The following is a 24,559-nucleotide window of genomic DNA, read 5'->3' on the forward strand; positions in this document are numbered from 1 at the left end:
CTTTATCTATGAAATAAAGGTTATGGTTTGTTTTAAAAATGAATGCAGTCTTTGAAAAACGTCTCATATAGAGGTCAAAACCTCGCAACGAAATCAATTAATATGGAACGTTTTTAATCAATAAGAACGGGACATTTCAGTTGGTATCCGAGCGTTGGTCTTAGAGAACCAGAATTTCACATTAGTGTGTCTTATCGAGTTTGTTAGGATGCATTAGTGAGTCTGGACTTCGACCGTGTTTACTTGAAAAATGATTGCTTAACAAATTTTGTTGGAAACTATATATTTTTAACATGTGAATATTATGTGATATATTAATCTCTTAACGCGTTTGATATTATGTGATAGATGTCTACCTCTAGAACAAGTCCCATTGACTCACCTAATAATAATGAAGAGTCAAATGTAAATTGGAATGATTCGTGGACTGATTCACAAGTTCCCGAAGAGGAACCGGAAGAAGAGTCGGAACCGGAAGAAGAATCGGAACTGGATGAAGAAATAGAACCGGTGGGGGAAATAATAAAACGGTTAAGTAAAAGAAAATCCTCAACCAACCGACCAAGGTTAATTATGGTCAATGGTGTTTCCGCCAAGGAAGCAAAATATTGGGAGGATTACCAATTCTCCGATGAATCGGATTCCGACGAGAATTCCGATGATGTTATAGAAATTACCCCAACTGAATTTAAAAAGGCAAAAGAAAATAATAAGGGAAAGGGCATAAAAATAGTGAAATCTAATTCCAACCCCGATGAACTTTATATGTATCGTCAACCCCCGAAGTCCTTAAGTTGTAACAATGACCCGGGAACCTCAAAACCACCAGGTTTTTCTAAACCAATGTGGAAAACGACTGCTCGTATTAGGGGAACATCATATATCCCTAGAAACTTGGCAAAACGAACCAAAACCGAAGAAGAAGAAACAAACGAGTCGGAATAAGATAGTTGTATTCGTGTGGTGTAATATATGTAATATAGTGTGCTTATGCTTTATGATATATGTAAAAATTGCTTGTATTAATAAGTATTTTTTTTTATGAATCTAACTCTTGTCTATTTTACAGTATAAAAACACAAAATGGATAGACAACCCAATATTTTAAGAGACCTACCCGGAGACATGATTGATGAAATCTTGTCTAGAGTCGGTCAGAATTCTTCGGCATAACTATTTAAGGCGAAATCAGTTTGTAAAATATTCAAAGAACGTTCCAAGAATGCCTTGGTTTATAAAAGGTTTTCGTTCGAAAGATGGGGGATATCACATTGGGAAATCCATAAGTTACTATGTGTTTACTTTGACGCATATATTGCGGGGAACCCAAATGCTATTTTACGCAATGGGTTAAGAAATTATTTTGACTCAATATATCCGAATATTGGACTTCGTGATTTAGAAAAAGCAGCTAACATGCAACATAAAGAAGCATGTTATGCTTACGGATTAGTAATGTTCGCTTCTCACCAAAGTGAGAACAAGAACATCGGGCTACAACTATTAAACAAAACGTTTCCACAAGTGACGGAGTCGGTAATTGGGGTAAGAAATGAGGTTTTTAGATTGTTACGGGACTGTTGGACATTACGTAACCCTCGTCCCTTTGACGACGTTACAACACGCTGTCTTATCAACGGCCATAACGGTTATGTTTCACAAGACCAAGGATGGAAAGTAGTCCTAGTAAAACCAGAATGCATGACTTGTTTCTGGACGTATGAATTACGTGTCTTTATTGCTTTTGCTGAACGACTTGTGTACTAGCTAGAATTATCTTCACAACCATCTTGTATCAAATTTATTGTGTGCTATATTTCATGCTATATGTAAAATAAGCGGTATTGTAAGTTTGTAAAATATTATGTAAAAGTTTGAACGCGAAATATTATTATAATCAGTTTTTCATATAGAATTGCAGTAGTTGAATTGTATATTAGCTACTAAGTATGAACTTAACGGGTAGGTACTACCCGAATTTAAACTTATAAAACGCTAATATGAAGAAAAAGCTTTTATAAATGAGTTCATATTATGCTACGAAATACTATTAACTACTCTTAATATTCTATATGATTAACTTGTTCCATTTGACTATTTTGAAGGAAATGGCACCGACTACTCGACACACCGTGAATATGAATGAAGAGGAATTCCGTACTTTTCTAGCTTCAAACATAGCCACAGTACAGGCTGCGCTACATACCAACAATAACCTTGGATCTAGCAGTACAGGAAATCGTGTAGGATGCACCTACAAAGAATTCACTGCCTGCAAACCTTTGGAATTTGATGGAACCGAAGGACCGATCGGATTGAAACGGTGGACCGAGAAGGTCGAATCGGTGTTTGCCATAAGTAAGTGTACTGAAGAGGACAAAGTGAAGTACGCTACGCATACCTTCACAGGTTCTGCGTTAACATGGTGGAATACCTATCTAGAGCAAGTGGGACAAGACGATGCGTACGCACTACCGTGGTCAGCATTCAAGCACTTGATGAACGAGAAGTACCGTCCCAGAACCGAGGTCAATAAGCTCAAGACAGAACTTAGAGGGTTACGAACCCAAGGATTTGATATTACCACGTACGAAAGACGATTCACAGAATTGTGCCTATTGTGTCCGGGAGCGTTCGAAGATGAGGAAGAGAAGATCGACGTGTTTGTGAAAGGATTACCGGAAAGAATCCAAGAAGATATAAGTTCACATGAGCCCGCCTCCATACAACAGGCATGTAGAATGGCTCACAAACTAGTGAACCAGATTGAGAAAAGAATTAAAGAACAGACGGCTGAAGAGGCCAATGTGAAGCAAGTCAAAAGAAAGTGGGAGGAAAACGGTGATAAGAATCACCAATACAACAACAACAGCAATTACAATAATAATCGCAACAATTATCCCAACAATCGCAACATCAATCGCAACTACAACAAACGGCCCAACAACAACAACAACAACAACAACAACAGCAACTACAGCAACTACAACAATCATCCCAACAATAATAACAACTGCAACAACAACAACAATCAGAAGCAGCTATGCCAAAGGTGTGAAAAGTATCACTCGGGGTTTTGCACCAAATTTTGCAACAAGTGTAAAAGAAATGGTCATAGCGTAGCGAATTGTGAGGTCTACGGACCAGGGGTTAACAGAACGAAAGGAACAAATGGTGTCGAAATGAGTAATGGCAGAGCAAGTAGTGTCGGAGCAAGTTATGCGAATGTAGTTTGTTATAAATGTGGAAAACCGGGCCACATTATTAGAAATTGCCCGAACCAGGAGAACACGAATGGACAAGGCCGCGGAAGAGTTTTCAATATTAATGCGGCAGAGGCACAGGAAGACCCGGAGCTTGTTACGGGTACGTTTCTTATTGACAATAAATCTGCTTACGTTTTATTTGATTCGAGTGCGGATAGAAGCTATATGAGTAGAGATTTTTGTGCTAAATTAAGTTGTCCATTGACGCCGTTGGATAGTAAATTTTTACTCGAATTAGCAAATGGTAAATTAATTTCAGCAGATAATATATGTCGGAATCGAGAAATTAAACTGGTTAGCGAAACATTTAAGATTGATGTGATACCAGTAGAGTTAGGGAGTTTTGATGTGATAATCGGTATGGACTGGTTAAAAGAAGTGAAAGCAGAGATCGTTTGTTACAAAAATGCAATTCGCATTATACGAGAAAAAGGAAAACCCTTATTGGTGTACGGAGAAAAGGGCAACACGAAGCTACATCTTATTAGTAATTTGAAGGCACAAAAACTAATAAGAAAAGGTTGCTATGTTGTTCTAGCACACGTCGAGAAAGTACAAACTGAAGAAAAGAGCATCAATGATGTTCCCATTGCAAAAGAATTTCCCGATGTATTTCCGAAAGAATTACCGGGATTACCCCCACATCGATCCGTTGAATTTCAAATAGATCTTGTACCAGGAGCTGCACCAATAGCTCGTACTCCTTACAGACTCGCACCCAGCGAGATGAAAAAACTGCAAAGCCAATTACAAGAACTTTTAGAGCGTGGTTTCATTCGACCAAGCACATCACCGTGGGGAGCTCCTGTTTTGTTTGTCAAAAAGAAAGATGGTACATTCAGGTTGTGTATCGACTACCGAGAGTTGAACAAACTTACCATCAAGAACCGCTACCCACTACCGAGAATCGACGACTTATTTGATCAACTACAAGGCTCGTCTGTTTATTCAAAGATTGACTTACGTTCCGGGTATCATCAAATGCGAGTGAAAGAAGATGATATTCCAAAGACTGCTTTCAGAACACGTTACGGTCATTACGAGTTTATGGTTATGCCGTTTGGTTTAACTAATGCACCAGCTGTGTTCATGGACCTTATGAACCGAGTGTGTGGACCATACCTTGACAAGTTTGTCATTGTTTTCATTGATGACATACTTATTTACTCAAAGAATGACCAAGAACACGGTGAACATTTGAGAAAGGTGTTAGAAGTATTGAGGAAGGAAGAATTGTACGCTAAGTTTTCAAAGTGTGCATTTTGGTTGGAAGAAGTTCAATTCCTCGGTCACATAGTGAACAAAGAAGGTATTAAGGTGGATCCGGCAAAGATAGAAACTGTTAAAAAGTGGGAAACCTCGAAAACTTCGAAACACATACGCCAGTTTTTAGGACTAGCTGGTTACTACAGAAGGTTCATCCAAGAATTTTCCAGAATAGCAAAACCCTTGACTGCATTAACGCATAAAGGGAAGAAATTTGAATGGAATGATGAACAAGAGAAAGCGTTTCAGTTATTGAAGAAAAAGCTAACTACGTCACCTATATTGTCATTGCCTGAAGGGAATGATGATTTTGTGATTTATTGTGACGCATCAAAGCAAGGTCTCGGTTGTGTATTAATGCAACGAACGAAGGTGATTGCTTATGTGTCTAGACAATTGAAGATTCACGAACAAAATTATACGACGCATGATTTGGAATTAGGTGCGGTTGTTTTTGCATTAAAGACTTGGAGGCACTACTTATATGGGGTCAAAAGTATTATATATACCGACCACAAAAGTCTTCAACACATATTTAATCAGAAACAACTGAATATAAGGCAGCGTAGGTGGATTGAATTATTGAATGATTACGACTTTGAGATTCGTTACCACCCGGGAAAGGCAAATGTGGTAGCCGATGCCTTGAGCAGGAAGGACAGAGAACCCATTCGAGTAAAATCTATGAATATAATGATTCATAATAACCTTACTACTCAAATAAAGGAGGCGCAACAAGGAGTTTTAAAAAAGGGAAATTTAAAAGATGAAATACCCAAAGGATCGGAGAAGCATCTTAATATTCGGGAAGACGGAACCCGGTATAGGGCTGAAAGGATTTGGGTACCAAAATTTGGAGATATGAGAGAAATGGTACTTAGAGAAGCTCATAAAACCAGATACTCAATACATCCTGGAACGGGGAAGATGTACAAGGATCTCAAGAAACATTTTTGGTGGCCGGGTATGAAAGCCGATGTTGCTAAATATGTAGGAGAATGTTTGACGTATTCTAAGGTCAAAGCTGAGCATCAGAAACCATCAGGTCTACTTCAACAACCCGAAATCCCGGAATGGAAATGGAAAAACATTACCATGGATTTCATCACTAAATTGCCAAGGACTGCAAGTGGTTTCGATACTATTTGGGTAATAGTTGATCGTCTCACCAAATCAGCACACTTCCTGCCAATAAGAGAAGATGACAAGATGGAGAAGTTAGCACGACTGTATTTGAAGGAAGTCGTCTCCAGACATGGAATACCAATCTCTATTATCTCTGATAGGGATGGTAGATTTATTTCAAGATTCTGGCAGACATTACAACAAGCATTTGGAACTCGTCTAGACATGAGTACTGCCTATCATCCACAAACTGATGGGCAGAGCGAAAGGACGATACAAACACTTGAAGACATGCTAGGAGCATGTGTTATTGATTTCGGAAACAGTTGGGATCGACATCTACCGTTAGCAAAATTTTCCTACAACAACATCTACCATTCAAGCATTGAGATGGAGCCGTTTGAAGCACTTTTTGGTAGAAAGTGCAGGTCTCCGATTTGTTGGAGTGAATTGGGGGATAGACAGATTACGGGTCCAGAGATTATACAAAAAACTACCGAGAAGATCATCCAAATTCAACAACGGTTGAAAACCGCCCAAAGTCGACAAAAGAGCTACGCTGACATTAAAAGAAAAGATATAGAATTTGAAATTGGAGAGATGGTCATGCTTAAAGTTGCACCTTGGAAAGGCGTTGTTCGATTTGGTAAACGAGGGAAATTAAATCCAAGGTATATTGGACCATTCAAGATTATTGATCGTGTCGGACCAGTAGCTTACCGACTTGAGTTACCTCAACAACTCGCGGCTGTACATAACACTTTCCACGTCTCGAATTTGAAGAAATGTTTTGCTAAAGAAGATCTCACTATTCCGTTAGATGAAATCCAAATCAACGAAAAACTTCAATTCATCGAAGAACCCGTCGAAATAATGGATCGTGAGGTTAAAAAACTTAAGCAAAACAAGATACCAATTGTTAAGGTTCGATGGAATGCTCGTAGAGGACCCGAGTTCACCTGGGAGCGTGAAGATCAGATGAAGAAGAAATACCCGCATCTATTTCTAGAAGATTCGTCAACACCTTCAACTGTTTAAAATTTCGGGACGAAATTTATTTAACGGGTAGGTACTGTAGTGACCCGAACTTTTCCATGTTTATATATATTAATTGAGATTGATATTTACATGATTAAATGTTTCCAACATGTTAAGCAATCAAACTTGTTAAGACTTGATTAATTGAAATACGTTTCATATAGACAATTGACCACCCAAGTTGACCGGTGATTCACGAACGTTAAAACTTGTAAAAACTATATGATGACATATATATGGATATATATATAGTTAATATGATACTATGATAAGTAAACATATCATTAAGTATATTAACAATGAACTACATATGTAAAAACAAGACTACTAACTTAATGATTTTTAAACGAGACATATATGTAACGATTATCGTTGTAAAGACATTTAATGTATATATATATCATATTAAGAGATATTCATACATGATAATATCATGATAATATAATAATTTAAAATCTCATTTGATATTATAAACATTGGGTTAACAACATTTAACAAGATCGTTAACCTAAAGGTTTCAAAACAACACTTACATGTAACGACTAACGATGACTTAACGACTCAGTTAAAATGTATATACATGTAGTGTTTTAATATGTATTTATACACTTTTGAAAGACTTCAATACACTTATCAAAATACTTCTACTTAACAAAAATGCTTACAATTACATCCTCGTTCAGTTTCATCAACAATTCTACTCGTATGCACCCGTATTCGTACTCGTACAATACACAGCTTTTAGATGTATGTACTATTGGTATATACACTCCAATGATCAGCTCTTAGCAGCCCATGTGAGTCACCTAACACATGTGGGAACCATCATTTGGCAACTAGCATGAAATATCTCATAAAATTACAAAAATATGAGTAATCATTCATGACTTATTTACATGAAAACAAAATTACATATCCTTTATATCTAATCCATACACCAACGACCAAAAACACCTACAAACACTTTCATTCTTCAATTTTCTTCATCTAATTGATCTCTCTCAAGTTCTATCTTCAAGTTCTAAGTGTTCTTCATATATTCTACAAGTTCTAGTTACATAAAATCAAGAATACTTTCAAGTTTGCTAGCTCACTTCCAATCTTGTAAGGTGATCATCCAACCTCAAGAAATCTTTGTTTCTTACAGTAGGTTATCATTCTAATACAAGGTAATAATCATATTCAAACTTTGGTTCAATTTCTATAACTATAACAATCTTATTTCAAGTGATGATCTTACTTGAACTTGTTTTCGTGTCATGATTCTGCTTCAAGAACTTCGAGCCATCCAAGGATCCGTTGAAGCTAGATCCATTTTTCACTTTTCCAGTAGGTTTATCCAAGGAACTAAAGGTAGTAATGATGTTCATAACATCATTCAATTCATACATATAAAGCTATCTTATTCGAAGGTTTAAACTTGTAATCACTAGAACATAGTTTAGTTAATTCTAAACTTGTTCGCAAACAAAAGTTAATCCTTCTAACTTGACTTTTAAAATCAACTAAACACATGTTCTATATCTATATGATATGCTAACTTAATGATTTAAAACCTGGAGACACGAAAAACACCGTAAAACCGGATTTACGCCGTCGTAGTAACACCGCGGGCTGTTTTGGGTTAGTTAATTAAAAACTATGATAAGTTGTTATTATGAGAAAATGATTTTTATTATGAACATGAAACTATATCCAAAAATTATGGTTAAACTCAAAGTGGAAGTATGTTTTCTAAAATGGTCATCTAGACGTCGTTCTTTCGACTGAAATGACTACCTTTACAAAAACGACTTGTAACTTATTTTTCCGACTATAAACCTATACTTTTTATGTTTAGATTCATAAAATAGAGTTCAATATGAAACCATAGCAATTTGATTCACTCAAAACGGATTTAAAATGAAGAAGTTATGGGTAAAACAAGATTGGATAATTTTTCTCATTTTAGCTACGTGAAAATTGGTAACAAATCTATTCCAACCATAACTTAATCAACTTGTATTGTATATTATGTAATCTTGAGATACCATAGACACGTATACAATGTTTCGACCTATCATGTCGACACATCTATATATATTTCGGAACAACCATAGACACTCTATATGTGAATGTTGGAGTTAGCTATACAGGGTTGAGGTTGATTCCAAAATATATATAGTTTGAGTTGTGATCAATACTGAGATACGTATAAACTGGGTCGTGGATTGATTCAAGATAATATTTATCGATTTATTTCTGTACATCTAACTGTGGACAACTAGTTGTAGGTTACTAACGAGGACAGCTGACTTAATAAACTTAAAACATCAAAATATATTAAAAGTGTTGTAAATATATTTTGAACATACTTTGATATATATGTATATATTGTTATAGGTTCGTGAATCAACCAGTGGCCAAGTCTTACTTCCCGACGAAGTAAAAATCTGTGAAAGTGAGTTATAGTCCCACTTTTAAAATCTAATATTTTTGGGATGAGAATACATGCAGGTTTTATAAATGATTTACAAAATAGACACAAGTACGTGAAACTACATTCTATGGTTGAATTATCGAAATCAAATATGCCCCTTTTTATTAAGTCTGGTAATCTAAGAATTAGGGAACAGACACCCTAATTGACGCGAATCCTAAAGATAGATCTATTGGGCCTAACAAACCCCATCCAAAGTACCGGATGCTTTAGTACTTCGAAATTTATATCATATCCGAAGGGTGTCCCGGAATGATGGGGATATTCTTATATATGCATCTTGTTAATGTCGGTTACCAGGTGTTCACCATATGAATGATTTTTATCTCTATGTATGGGATGTGTATTGAAATATGAAATCTTGTGGTCTATTATTATGATTTGATATATATAGGTTAAACCTATAACTCACCAACATTTTTGTTGACGTTTTAAGCTTGTTTATTCTCAGGTGATTATTAAGAGCTTCCGCTGTCGCATACTTAAATAAGGACGTGATTTGGAGTCCATGCTTGTATGATATTGTGTAAAAACTGCATTCAAGAAACTTATTTTGTTGTAACATATTTGTATTGTAAACCATTATGTAATGGTCGTGTGTAAACAGGATATTTTAGATTATCATTATTTGATAATCTACGTAAAGCTTTTTAAAACCTTTATCTATGAAATAAAGGTTATGGTTTGTTTTAAAAATGAATGCAGTCTTTGAAAAACGTCTCATATAGAGGTCAAAACCTCGCAGCGAAATCAATTAATATGGAACGTTTTTAATCAATAAGAACGGGACATTTCAAAAGTATGCTTCATGCACGTTGTAAGATGGTGCACTTACTTAGTGGAACAATTATGCTAAAGCAGAAGGAATAGATACGGCATATGATATCTCTTGGGAAGAACTGAAAAAGATGCTAATCGAGGAGTACTGTCCTCGAAACGAGATCAGAAAAATGGAATCTGAGTTACGTAATCTGAAGGTTATCGGTGCGAATCTCAATAACTATGAAAAGCGTTTCATGGAACTAGCCTTGTTGTGTCCCGAATTGGTGCCAAACGAGAAACGAAAGATAGAAATGTATATTGACGGTTTATCGATCAATATCAAAGGAAATGTTACATCGTCCAAACCGAATACGATGCAGGAAGCCATGACAATGGCACACCAACTCATGGACCAGATCACAGAGAGTTCGATTAAGGCACCAATTACCGAAGTCAAGACAACTGAAGGAAAGAGGAAATGGGAAGACTATAAGGGCAAAAGTACTCACCTGAAGAAACAAGAAACTTTTAAAGGTAAACAAGATGGGGCAACTGCAAGTCCAAACTATAAGGGACCCCATCCGTTCTGCAAAAGATGTTACACACATCATGCAGGTTATTGTCAAGTGGTCTGTAATAAGTGCAACAAGAAAGGACATGTGGCGAAAGATTGTTATGCCACCGTTTCTGAAGTAAAGACAAAACTGACCAATGTCAAGAAATGTTTTGGATGCGGGAAGTCTGGTCACTTTATAAATTAATGCCCTGATAAGGAGAAGAACAAAGAACCCGCACGTGGGAGGGCATTTAATGTTAGTGCCAGTAAAGCACGTGAGGATCCTAAACTTGTCACGGGTACGTTTACCGTTAATAATCAACTAGCTTCTATTATGTTTGATACGGGTGCTGATAGAAGTTATATGTGTAAAGACTTTAGTTTTAAACTAAAATGTGCATCATTACCTCTAGACGATAAATATACTATTGAATTAGCTAATGGTAAACTGATAAAAGCCGATAAAATTTGCCATGGTTGCGAAATGAATCTCGCTGGTGAAACCTTCAAAATCGATTTGATACCCGTAGAATTAGGAAGTTTTGACGTAATCGTTGGCATGGACTGGATGTCCAAAACAAGAGCGGAAGTTGTTTGCGCTGAGAAAGCAATTCGCATCCCTCGTAAGGAAGAAACGTCATTAATGATTTATGGGGAGAAGAGCAACTCAAAGCTGAACTTTATCAGCTGTATGAAGGCCCATAAACTTATAAGAAAAGGTTGTTATGCTATTCTGGCACATGTAAAGAAGATCGATACTGAAGAAAGAAGCATTAATGACATGCCGGTTGTAAGAGAATATCCCGGAGTATTTCCAGAAGAATTACCGGGGCTACCTCCACACAGATGTGTAGAATTCCAGATTGATCTCAAACCAGTAGCTGCACCTGTAGCCCGATCTCCATATAAACTATAAGGGACCCCATCCATTCTGCAAAAGATGTTACACACATCATGCAGGTTATTGTCAAGTGGTCTGTAATAAGTGCAACAAGAAAGGACATGTGGCAAAAGATTGTTATGCCACCGTTTCTGAAGTAAAGACAAAACTGACCAATGTCAAGAAATGTTTTGGATGCGGGAAGTCTGGTCACTTTATAAATCAATGCCCTGATAAGGAGAAGAACAAAGAACCCGCACGTGGGAGGGCATTTAATGTTAGTGCCAGTAAAGCACGTGAGGATCCTAAACTTGTCACGGGTACGTTTACCGTTAATAATCAACTAGCTTCTATTATGTTTGATACGGGTGCTGATAGAAGTTATATGTGTAAAGACTTTAGTTTTAAACTAAAATGTGCATCATTACCTCTAGACGATAAATATACTATTGAATTAGCTAATGGTAAACTGATAAAAGCCGATAAAATTTGCCATGGTTGCGAAATGAATCTCGCTGGTGAAACCTTCAAAATCGATTTGATACCCGTAGAATTAGGAAGTTTTGACGTAATCGTTGGCATGGACTGGATGTCCAAAACAAGAGCGGAAGTTGTTTGCGCTGAGAAAGCAATTCGCATCCCTCGTAAGGAAGAAACGTCATTAATGATTTATGGGGAGAAGAGCAACTCAAAGCTGAACTTTATCAGCTGTATGAAGGCCCATAAACTTATAAGAAAAGGTTGTTATGCTATTCTGGCACATGTAAAGAAGATCGATACTGAAGAAAGAAGCATTAATGACATGCCGGTTGTAAGAGAATATCCCGGAGTATTTCCAGAAGAATTACCGGGGCTACCTCCACACAGATGTGTAGAATTCCAGATTGATCTCATACCAGTAGCTGTACCTGTAGCCCGATATCCATATAGACTTGCACCTTCAGAAATGCAAGAATTACAAGACCAGTTGCAAGAATTATCGGACCGTGGATTTATTCGTCCTAGTTTTTCACCTTGGGGTGCTCCTATTCTGTTCGTCAAGAAGAAGGATAGATCTATGAGAATGTACATAGATTACCGAGAATTAAACAAATTAACGATCAAGAATCGGTACCCATTACCGAGGATTGATGATTTGTTTGATCAATTACAAGGATCAAGTGTTTATTCTAAGATTGATCTACGCTCCGGATATCATCAACTGAGAGTGAAGGAAGAAGATGTTCCTAAAACCGCGTTCAGAACCCGTTACGGTCACTATGAGTTTCTAGTCATGCCTTTTGGATTAACTAATGCTCCAGCAGTATTTATGGATCTAATGAATCGCATCTGTAGACCGTATTTAGACAAATTTGTCATTGTTTTTATCGACGACATATTGATTTACTCGAAGAACAAGGAAGAACATGAGCAACACTTAAGACTGGTACTGGAGATACTCAAGAAAGAAGAATTATACGCAAAATTTTCGAAGTGTGATTTCTGGTTACAAGAAGTACAATTTTTGGGCCATGTTGTTAGTAAACATGGAATTAAAGTTGACCCCGCCAAGATCGAAGCCATTAGTAAATGGGAAACACCGAAGACTCCAACACAAATCCGCCAATTCTTAGGTCTTGCTGGTTACTACCGAAGATTCATTCAAGATTTCTCTAGAATCGCCAAACCCTTAACTGCATTGACTCAAAAGGGAAAGAAGTATGATTGGTCCACAGAACAGGAATCCTCATTCCAGTTATTAAAGAAGAAGTTAACGTCTGCACCCATTTTGTCATTACCGGAAGGAAATGATGATTTCGTGATCTATTGTGATGCTTCACGCCAAGGTTTAGGATGTGTATTAATGCAACGCACAAAAGTCATCGCATACGCCTCACGACAACTAAAAATTCATGAAAAGAACTATACGATGCACGATTTGGAACTTGGAGCATTAGTTTTTGCACTCAAAATATGGAGACACTATCTACATGGCACCAAGTGTACAGTGTACACCGACCATAAGAGTCTTCAGCATATTTTTGATCAAAAACAACTCAATATGAGGCAACGTCGCTAGGTAGAGTTGCTAAACGATTACGATTGTGAAATCCGTTACCACCCCGGAAAGGCTAATGTTGTAGCTGATGCCCTAAGTCGAAAAGAAAGAGTAAAACCTCTTAGGGTCCGAGCTTTGAATATTACAATTCGTACTGATCTCACAAAGCAAATTCAAGCAGCACAGTTAGAGGCTTTAAAAGAAGAAAATGAAAAAGGCGAAATGAGCAGAGGGTTAGAAAAACAGCTTGAAGTAAAAGCCGATGGAACCATGTATTTTGCTGATAGGATATGGGTACCAAAACATGGTAATCTAAGGCAACTAGTACTAGATGAAGCACACAAAACGAGGTACTCAATTCACCCAGGAAACGGGAAAATGTACCACGATCTCAAGAAGTTTTATTGGTGGCCTAATATGAAGACAGAAATTGCTACTTATGTAAGCAAATGTTTGACGTGTGCAAAGGTCAAAGCTGAGCACCAAAAGCCGTCAGGATTACTGCAACAACCAGAAATTCTGCAGTGGAAATGGGAAAGAATAACTATGGATTTCATTACGAAATTGCCAAGGATTGCAAGTAGTCATGATACTATTTGGGTGATAGTTGATCGTCTAACTAAATCATCTCACTTTCTACCAATAAAGGAGACAGACAGTATGGAGAAATTAGCACGCCTATATTTGAAGGAAGTAGTTTCCAGGCATGGTGTACCCATCTCTATCATATCTGAGCGTGACACCCGATTCACATCACGTTTTTGGCAGTCATTACAAAAAGCATTGGAACTCGATTAGATATGAGCACCGCTTATCACCCACAGACAGATGGTCAAAGTGAAAGAACAATACAAACATTGGAAGACATGTTACGGGCATGCGTGATTGACTTTGGAACCAGTTGGGATCGACACTTACCGTTGACAGAATTTTCATACAATAACAGCTATCATACGAGCATCAACGCAGGGCCATTTGAAGCACTTTACGGTAGAAAGTGCAGATCTCCTATATGTTGGAGTGAAGTAGGAGAAAGACAACTTACTGGACCAGAAATTATTCACGAAACCACCGAAAAGATCATTCAAATACAACAGCGATTGAAAACGGCCATGAGTCGCCAAAAGAGTTATTCTGATGTAAGAAGAAAACCGCTAGAATTTCAAGTGGGCGATAAAGTCATGTTGAAAGTGTCACCCTGGAAAGGCGTTGTACGATTAGGTAAACGAGGAAAGCTAAGTCCTAGGTACGTAGGACCCTTTGAAATCACCGAAAGAATTGGAACAGTTGCTTATCGATTCAAGCTACCGCAAGAACTTAGTAGTGTTCACAACACATTTCACATGTCAAATTTGAAGAAATGTTTAGCTGAAGAGGATGTCGTAATTCCTCTTGACGAAATACGAATCAATGATAAACTCCATTTTATCGAAGAACCTGTTGAAATCATGGACCGTGAGGTCAAACAATTAAAACAAAGCAAAATACCGATAGTTAGGGTTTGTTGGAACGCAAGACGAGGACCCGAGTTTACTTGGGAACGTGAAGATCAGATGAAGCAAAAGTATCCACATTTGTTCACTGATATCGCTCATGAAACAGGTACTACTCAAAATTTCGGGACGAAATTTTCTTTAAGGGGGAGGTACTGTGATGACCCGAAAATTTTTGACTTATTTAAACCAATTCTCTATACGATTTATTATTTTAACACGCTAAACAAAGTCTGTTAGATTGAGTCTCAAAATTTTAGAACTGTTTCATATATACAATTACCTTTGATTACTCTCGATGATTCATGAACAATTATATGTATGTATATATATATATATATGTACAAGTAAAAACGACTTTCCTACAGTAAAACCCTATTTGCTACAGTAAAAATTACTTTGCTACAGTAAAACACAATTTGCTACAGTAAAACACTATTTGCTACAGTAAAACACTATTTGCTACAGTGCTACACTATTTGCTACAGTAAAACACTATTTGCTACAGTGCTACACTATTTGCTACAGTGCTACAGTGAAAACGAGTTTGCTACAGTGATTTGCTACAGTGGAACACTATTTGCTACAGTAAAACACTTGCTACAGTACACACTATTTGCTACAGTACACTATTTGCTACAGTAAACACTATTTGCTGTAGTACACTATTTGATGTCGATGGACTAGTAAACAAAAACAGAAAAGGCGGCCATGCGATCGCATGGCAAAAACACTGAAAACTCATGCAATCGCATGAGCTACAGTAATCAAAAAGTACTATAAAAGGTCAGTTTTGCTCGACGAAATTTTTCATAATTATTTCTGTAACTTAAATTTTAATATATAATTATAATTATAATTTAAGTTTAATAATAATAAAGTATATTCGAGGGTGTTTTAATTCGGGTTTCAAACCGCTTTAAGCTAAGGAAATATTGGGTATTGTTCGGGGTATTGTTCTTGAATCCAAGGCCAACCATACAGTCGTCTACCATCATTACGTCTACGCAATTTGCCAACAATATTGAGTCTTAATATTGAACTGTGAGTTATAGATCCCTTTTTAAATACTTTAAATATTTTTGGGCTGAGAATACATGCAATTTATTTTAAACGCGATAAGACACAAGTACATACTAAATTCTACACTGAGTTAAATCGGAAATCCCTTAGCTTTGGTAACTAGTAACTGCCAGTACATAGGATATGGACTGGTGGGCGCGAATAATTGTATATGGATCCATAGGGCTTGACATCCCCGTCCGAGCTAGAGCGCTAGCCTTTTAACGGACGTATGTTATTTGAGTTTAAGACACGTTGGTTTGCGTGTATTAAAACGAATGGGGTAATTATCACTATAGCGTTAAGTTTAGTTACCAGGGTGCTCTGTTACGTAGAATCTATTGATAAACTTTTGATGAAATCTTGTGGTCTATCTTTATACATGTTTATGACTCGAGCAATTAAACCTATAACTCACCAACATTCGTGTTGACTTTTTAGCATGTTTTATTCTCAGGTCCTTAGAATGCTTCCGCTGTAATGTGCTTGTTGCCTGCATGGAGTCTCTCATGCTTTGTACAAAGTTTATTGCATTCAAAATAAAACTGCGTTGTGTAATAAATAATTGGACTGTGATGTCAACCTGTAAATTAAAGACTTATGTATTTCGGGGTTTTGCTTATACCTAAGCACTCGCCCACATGTTTATAACTTTCTATGTTTAGAAAGTCACTTATTTTAATGAATGCAATATTTTATCAAAACGTATCATATAGAGGTCAAAACCTCACTGTGGAATCAATGATTAACGTGTCGCGTCAATAGCAATTTTGACGGGTCGTTACAAATCATGTATCTAAAATACCCTTAAATTAAAAAAAAAATACGGGACCTTTCAACAAAATTAGGGGTTCCTCTGAAATTGAAGGATTTTTGTTCAATACTCCACAAACGCAATATACTATCAAATACTCTGAAATACAATTGGAGATTAGGGTTTCACACCTCTTTCCTCTGCTGCGATTTTTATAATCTGCAACTCATCTCCCACCTACCCACCAATTCTCATGGATCAGGTTTTCTTTTTTATGTTAATTTTCATCATCTTGCTTTTCTGTATCCATGTTTCGAACAACAAGAAAGCAAAGGAGTACAATCTAGGTTTTTCTGGTAATAGTGGTAAGTGTTGATTTTTCCTTTGATGTTTACTCTAACCTAAGTTTTTTTTCTTTTTTTTTTTTTTGTTCGGGCTGAAAATTTGAGGAGCGAGATTTGAATTTTCTAACAATTTTTTCCCCGTTTCTAGCAGAATGTAGGATTTTTTTTTTTTACTTGACTTTTTTTTAATTAATATATTGGTGGTAGGGATGGCAATGGTCACCCGATCCGGTGGATATCCACCCGATCCACCCGCTTCGTGATGGATATGGACGAACCTAAATGGATATGGATACGGATATGGATGAACCTAAATGGATATGGATATGGACATGGATGAAAAGTTTCATCCATGGATATATCCATTACCACCCGAAATACATACAAAAATACATAAATATAGATATATGCTTACATATTTACTATTACAAGTTTATTTACCGTTAGATTTATATTTTACTTTCAACCTTATAATGAAATAACTATAATATATTACAATAAAATACACACATCTAATAAAATAATCTTACAATTTTCATATTTAATTTTTCATAATCCATGTTTTATAGTAACATTTAACAAATTTTATTATATCTTCGACAAAGATTACACATTTTTATAGATAGATTTTAAATATGTCATGTTATATTTATTTCTGCTATACTACATTTTTATTTTAATCACATATTAGAAAATATCATAACATTTTTTTAATATCCGTTGGTTATCCATTAACTCGCTTAATCCATTGGATATGGATATGGATGGATGACCTGAAACTAAATGGATATGGATATGGATATGGATGAACAAAAACTAAATGGATATGGATGTGGATACGGCATTACCCACTCCATATCCGATCCATTGCCATCCCTAATTGGTGGGTGTTTAATTCTTTTACGATGGTTTATTATGTAAGACCCGTTAGTGATTTTAATATTTCAAAAGGGGCATTTTGGGTATTTCATGTTGGGACCGGTTTTGTGGCTATAAATATGGCCAAAACCTTATCTTATCCTCATTTTCACATCCACACAATCCTCTCATATTTCTAGAGTGAGAAAGCTCCATTTTTTTTTTTAGAGATAAAGCTTGGATTGGAGAAGAAGGAGTTGGAATCTCTTCAAGGTGCAAGAGTTAATGTTGTTCATCTCCTTTCTAGCCACGTTTTGATGGTGATGGTAAGTTCTAGCTCTGATTTTAATTGTTTGATTCTTGTTTGGGTTAGGGTTTGAGTTGATGATGAGTTATAGAACCCATTTCCTATGAAATTTGGGGGTTTTGGTGTAAGCTTGTGGTTATTAACCCTAATATGGTGGGATTAGGGTTTAATGACGAATTTGGGTGTATTTGTCTTTGATTTAAGTGATAGTCACTAGATTGGAGGAGTATTGGTGATTTTAGTGCTCATAAGAACAAGTTTGAAGTCATGCACACAAGGTGTTTGATGAAATGCCTCAAAGAGGTGAAGTTGTTGTGGATGTCTATGTTTATGATCTAAAGTCAACCTTTGATAGTGTTGTTAATCAATTGGTGGTATGGTGGTGATTTGTGTGTGTTAAAGAGTTTGATTTTGGTCAAAATTGGATGTTGACTTGGTTTGGTGTTTTGGAAATATAATCACCAGTCGTTAGTGATTTTGGGCGTTTTGTGACTTTTGTCAAAATGGGTAAATTGACTTGGGTCGAATTTGGTAATGACACTAATTTTGGATTAAATGGGTATTCAACACTTTTGTTAAGTGTTAAATGGCGTTTTTGAACGAAAGTAATCGTGAGAGGTGATTTTGGTTTAAAAATGGTATTTTAACAATAAGTCAAACTTGGTCAAATGCAATATGGGTCAATATTGCTCGTGTTGGGGTTTTGGTGTATATGGTGTTTGAAATGATCACTACCTAAGTAGTAACCTAGTGTCGGGACCTAGGTTGGTCTAATTAGTGTAAAGTGCAAATTGGGTTAACTTGTACTTATTAGTGTGGGTTTGAATTACCACCCGGAGTGGTAATCGGATTGAGCTCATTAGGAGATAAATGGGCGGGTCGAACGAGCAAGGTGAGATCCCTCGACTAAGGGATGTGAGTGTTGAGTTCTCTTTTAGAGAATTCTTATTTATGTGTATTGTACCTATATGTGTATTATAGGTAAAGGTTTGCTCGGTTGCGTTTGGAGGCGATTTACATACATGACTTGTGTGGACATTTCAAGGTAAGTGGAATAATTATACGTGTATGTATATAATATATTTATTTGTGTAGGATGGATATGTGTTGTCCATGCCGCCCATGAGTTAGTGATATATGTCGTTGTGCACTAACGATTTTTATGAACGGATATGTGTTGTCGTTCCGCCCAAGAGTAGTGATATATGTCGTTGTACACTAACGATTGTTATGAATGGATATGTGTTGTCGTTCCGCCCAAGGGTTAGTGATATATGTCGTTGTACACTAACGGTTGTTATGAACATCGATGGGAAATTCGAGTACCATTCCTTTGTACGATTGGTTAACGATATGGTTTGTGTATGTGTGGTAGTGTAGCATATTATATTATGTCGTTTATATGCTATTGGATATGCTAGTTGCGATATTGGAGGTTATTAGCTTTATACTTGAGATGGTATGCTAATTATATTGCTAGCATGTATGCGGTATGTGAGTAAGTGTATGCAAGTAAGTAGATTATATATGTATATGTATAATTATTGCATTCACTAAGCTTTATGCTTACCCCTCTCGTTATTTACCTCTTTACAGGTATTGTGATTGTGAAGCTAGCTAGTTGTTATACTAGAAGCGTAGGAGCACTTGGGCTCGATGGGGTAGCTTTCGGATATTTGGACGCGGTTTGGGGATTTGGTAGCCCCCGGGATTATGCTCTTGGTATCGGGTTAGGTTGTAGAGTCCTAACTCGTCTAAATGTATATTTGGGTTGAAATTACACCGTTTGGTTGTATGGGTTGTTAAAACCTTTTTGTAAACTCAAATAGATCAAAAGTTTCACCTGAAAGTTTTAATGAGAAAGGTGTCACCTGAAAGTTCACCTGAAAGTTTAGTGTCGCCTGAAAGTTCACCTGAAAGTTTAGTGTCACCTGGAAGTTTAACGTCACCTGAAAGTTCACCTGTAAGTTTACCTGAAAGTTAAAAAAAAAACGATTTTGGGGTCGTTACATGTTATTAGGTGCGTCTTCGATTTGCTGCTTTCTTTTCACAAATTCCCTGCTTAATGGTAATTTAGGATTGTTCAGAACATAATATATGTTGCTGGTGATATCATTGGTTATTCCTATTGCGATGTATCTTTGAGGAAATTAGCTTATGAGAGTGGTGCTTAGATTTGAAAACTGGAGTATATGAACTATCCATCTATCAATAAATTGCATAGGATAGCGTGGACAACTAATTCTTCTTCTGCAGTCCGTTGTGCTCTGTTACATTTTGTTGTACGAGTTCAGCCTTGTGAAACGCAGTGTCTCGCCTCTGGTACGTGTTGTACTTTAATTACAATGTTGATCTAAAATGTTATTTGCATTTGTTGTGTTGGTAGATGTCACTTGTGATGACCCAAAAATTTCTGACCAAATTTAAACTTAATGTTTAACGTTTCCGACACGATAAGCAAAGTCTATGAAGTTGAATCTCAAAATTTTAAACTATTCAAATACCCTTCGATTTTTCTCAACGATTCGCGAACAATTATATGTAAATAGATACATATATATACTATAACTTGAAAACGTAACAAAGTGTTATGAAAATGATAATGTGCATTAACCTTATTGGTTTGATTATCTGATTGATATTTAGATAAGTTAACTAAAACGTTTAAGATGAACCAGTAAAACACTAATTTGCTACAATATTTTCGAATTGCTACAGTACCCGAAAAGCTACAGTGTTTTCGAAAATCACTATTTGCTACAGTAAAAAAACTTTGCTACAATAACTTTGCTACAGTAGAACACTATTTTAAAATAAAAATGTATATATGTATATGTATATAATGAGACGATGATTTATAGAAGTAAATGACCAAAATACTCGAAAGTTTAAGATATACTTTGAGTGGTATATTTTATGGATAATTTAAGACTATATATTGAGAAGAGTACGAGTCACGAAACGTAAAATGCAAGTTTTCTAAGTGTATGAAAGGACATTCAAAAAACCGGAACCGGGACATAAGTCGCGTGATGACGTACGACTTATCGGAACAAAAATTACAAATCAACTATGCACGGGAATAAAATATAATATATAATTAATTAATTTAAATTATATATTATATATATATATATATATATTATTTAATTATGTCGACAAGCATTAGGACAAAACATTGTGAGCTGGAATCCCTAGCGTGCGATCGCATGGCCACAAAGGGTTAGCCCCATGCGATCGCATGGGGTACTGTTTCAGGCCAAAGTACCATAAAAGCTCGATCTGGTTCTTTGTTTCCTCAATCATTTTACTCCGTATATATTTAAATTATATATTATTATTATTATTATTATTATTATTATTATTATTATTATTATTATTATTATTATTATTATTATTATTGTTATTATTATTATTATTATTATTATTATTATTATTAATATTAAGATTAATATTATTATTAATCTTATCATTATTAGTAGTATTAGTATTATTATTATTTATACATAAAATATTACGACGAGGTCATGAGCGTGTCACTTTCAAAATGGGCTTTCAAACGGGATAGAGCTAAGGAAATTATGGGTTATAACTATGGAAGTTATGGGTAATATTCATGGATATTGTTTGCAAATCAAACCTAGTGTTTATCATCTCTGTTGCGTCTACGTACTTTCCTGCAATATTGAATCACAATATTGATACGTTGAGATCTACGATTATTTGGTAATCCGAGTTTCGGTCACATTACGATGAACAACTTTATGTGCTGCTAAGGTGAGTTTCATTTGCTCCCTTTTTAATTGCTTTTGCAATCTATATTTTTGGGCTGAGAATACATGCACTTTATTTTAAACGCAATGGATACAAGTACATACTAAATTCTACACCTAGTTTGAACCGAAAATCCCTTAGCTTTGGTAACTAGTAACTGCCAGTTATAAAAACTGGTGGGCGCGAGTAGTTATATATGGATCCATAAGGCTTGACATCCCTGTCTGTTCCAGGTATAGAAACCCTAGCCTGAACTATAAAACAGACGTATGCTATTTGAGTGTATTGTACATGTTGGTTACATGTTAAACACAGGGGTACTTATTATATAGACGTTAAAGCTTAGTTACCAGGGTGCTCAATCTTATAGAATAATTTGACAAACGTTTCTGGATGAAACAACTGTAATCTTGTGATCCACCTTTACATACAGATTATACGAAACAATAAAACTATGAACTCACCAACCTTTGTGTTGACACTTGTTAGCATGTTTATTCTCAGGTTTCCTAGAAGTCTTCCGCTGTTTGCTTATATGTTAGACAAGCTATGTGCATGGAGTCTTACATGACATATTTTTCAAGGAAACGTTGCATTCACCAAATTATCACCATGTATCTTATTTTGACTGCATTGTCAACGGAAGTATCATTGTAAACTATTATATTACGGTGATTGTCTATATGTAGAAATCATCAGATGTCGAAAACCTTTGATTTAAATATTCATTTATGGTGTGCCTTTTCAAAAGAATGCAATGTTTACAAAACATATCATATAGAGGTCAAATACCTCGCAATGGAATCGACGAATGACGTATTCGTCCATATGGATTTGGAGCGATCATCACATCACTACTACTTCATCGGCCCGTTGCCAGATACCTACCCCGTTGTGTAAATTTCCTGTTACAGCTCAACCCCAAGGTGTGTGTTAGATTATATGTTATTCTACCATGTTTATTAGTATTAGTATTGGTATTGTAGAGTAATTTTCATTTCGTAAACAACTTTTACGGTAAATTTTCATATATATCTAATGAACAACTATCTAACTATAACTAATAATAGGCATCTCAAATTTTAGCACGCTTCAACATTAATATATTTAGAGTTAAAGGTAGTAAGAATTAATAGAGTTACATAGAGAATTTTTTATGACTACCATCATTTTCAGGCAATAATGTCGAGAATCAGACATGTTACATTATCATTATAAACTATTTGCTTTCATAATTCATTAGTTTAAATCCACAATATCAATATTTCATTAGTTTGTGATTTGTGTGTTATGTTTCTGATGCTTTTCTCTGCTTCCTTTTACTGATTGTAATTTATATGATGATCTATGTGTTTGTGGAGGGTTTTGTGGTGGTTCCTATTCTTGAAAATCATAGTCTTTCTTATTAGCTCTGCCATGTTATTCTTTTCTACGTTGATTATATATCATTTCGTTTATTGTTTCTGCATGATGTTGTGATACCCCGTACAAAATCAACGTGTACGGATCATCAACAACAGGATCTTTACACGGTTACAACACTATATGCTGTTTTAAAACAAGTTTTGCATTCATGAAAAGGTAACGTTTTTACCAATGTCAAATGTTTTACAAAAGATGACGTCTTTACCAACGTCAAATGTTTTACAATAGATGACGTGCTTCTACGAATTGAAAGCATTAATATAAGTACGTGACACAAAGGTCATTACAAAGCCATTGTTCAAATGTAACATAAGTTGTGAATGCAAAGTAAAAGTTCCATGATTGAGACATCTCTAAACAATGCAACAGAAGTCTAACACAGCGAGTCTGTAACAGCAAGTCTATAACACCAAGACTATAACAGCAAGTCTAACAGCGGAAGCAACAACGTCTAAGCACCTGAGAAATACATGCTTAAAAGTCAACACGAATGTTGATGAGCTATAGTTTGTTTGTAATCAGTAATGTAATGTAGACCACAAGATTTCGGTGTTTCAGAACAGTATCTCAAATCCGTATGATAAAGTATATGCTTATCTGTGGGCACTCGGTAACTAACTTAACGTAAAAATAATATATCACCCCCTAAAAGTACACTTGGCGAGTACATATGTTCTCGAAGTAATAAACACCCGTTAAATGCTAGCGCGACTAGCCCGAGTGGGGATGTCAAACCCTATGGATCCATATCTAATATTCGCGTTCATCGGTTCAAAAACCAATGATTAAACGTTATCGTGCTAAGGGGAATCTTTGTGCTGTTATATCACCCACACATATATAAAGTTTAAGTACTCGTGTCTAGTATGTAAAACATAAAAAGCTCATGTATTCTCAGTCCCAAAAATAGTTAAAGTAAAAAGGGAGCTATAACTCACAATGATAAATGCGGTTAAAGTCGATATGGAAAGTATGCAAGTAGTAAGTCGGTCCAAACAAGTAAGTTGGTCGATCCAAAAGATCCGCAACCTAAGTCAATGGTTACTAAGTCAGTAAATTATCCCCAAAAGGTCCGCAACCTAAGTCAATGGTTAAAGTCAATGGTTAAGTCTTAAGTATCATCATCATCATC

Source organism: Rutidosis leptorrhynchoides, chromosome 4 (genome assembly GCF_046630445.1).
Source record: "Rutidosis leptorrhynchoides isolate AG116_Rl617_1_P2 chromosome 4, CSIRO_AGI_Rlap_v1, whole genome shotgun sequence".
Lineage (NCBI taxonomy): Eukaryota > Viridiplantae > Streptophyta > Magnoliopsida > Asterales > Asteraceae > Rutidosis > Rutidosis leptorrhynchoides.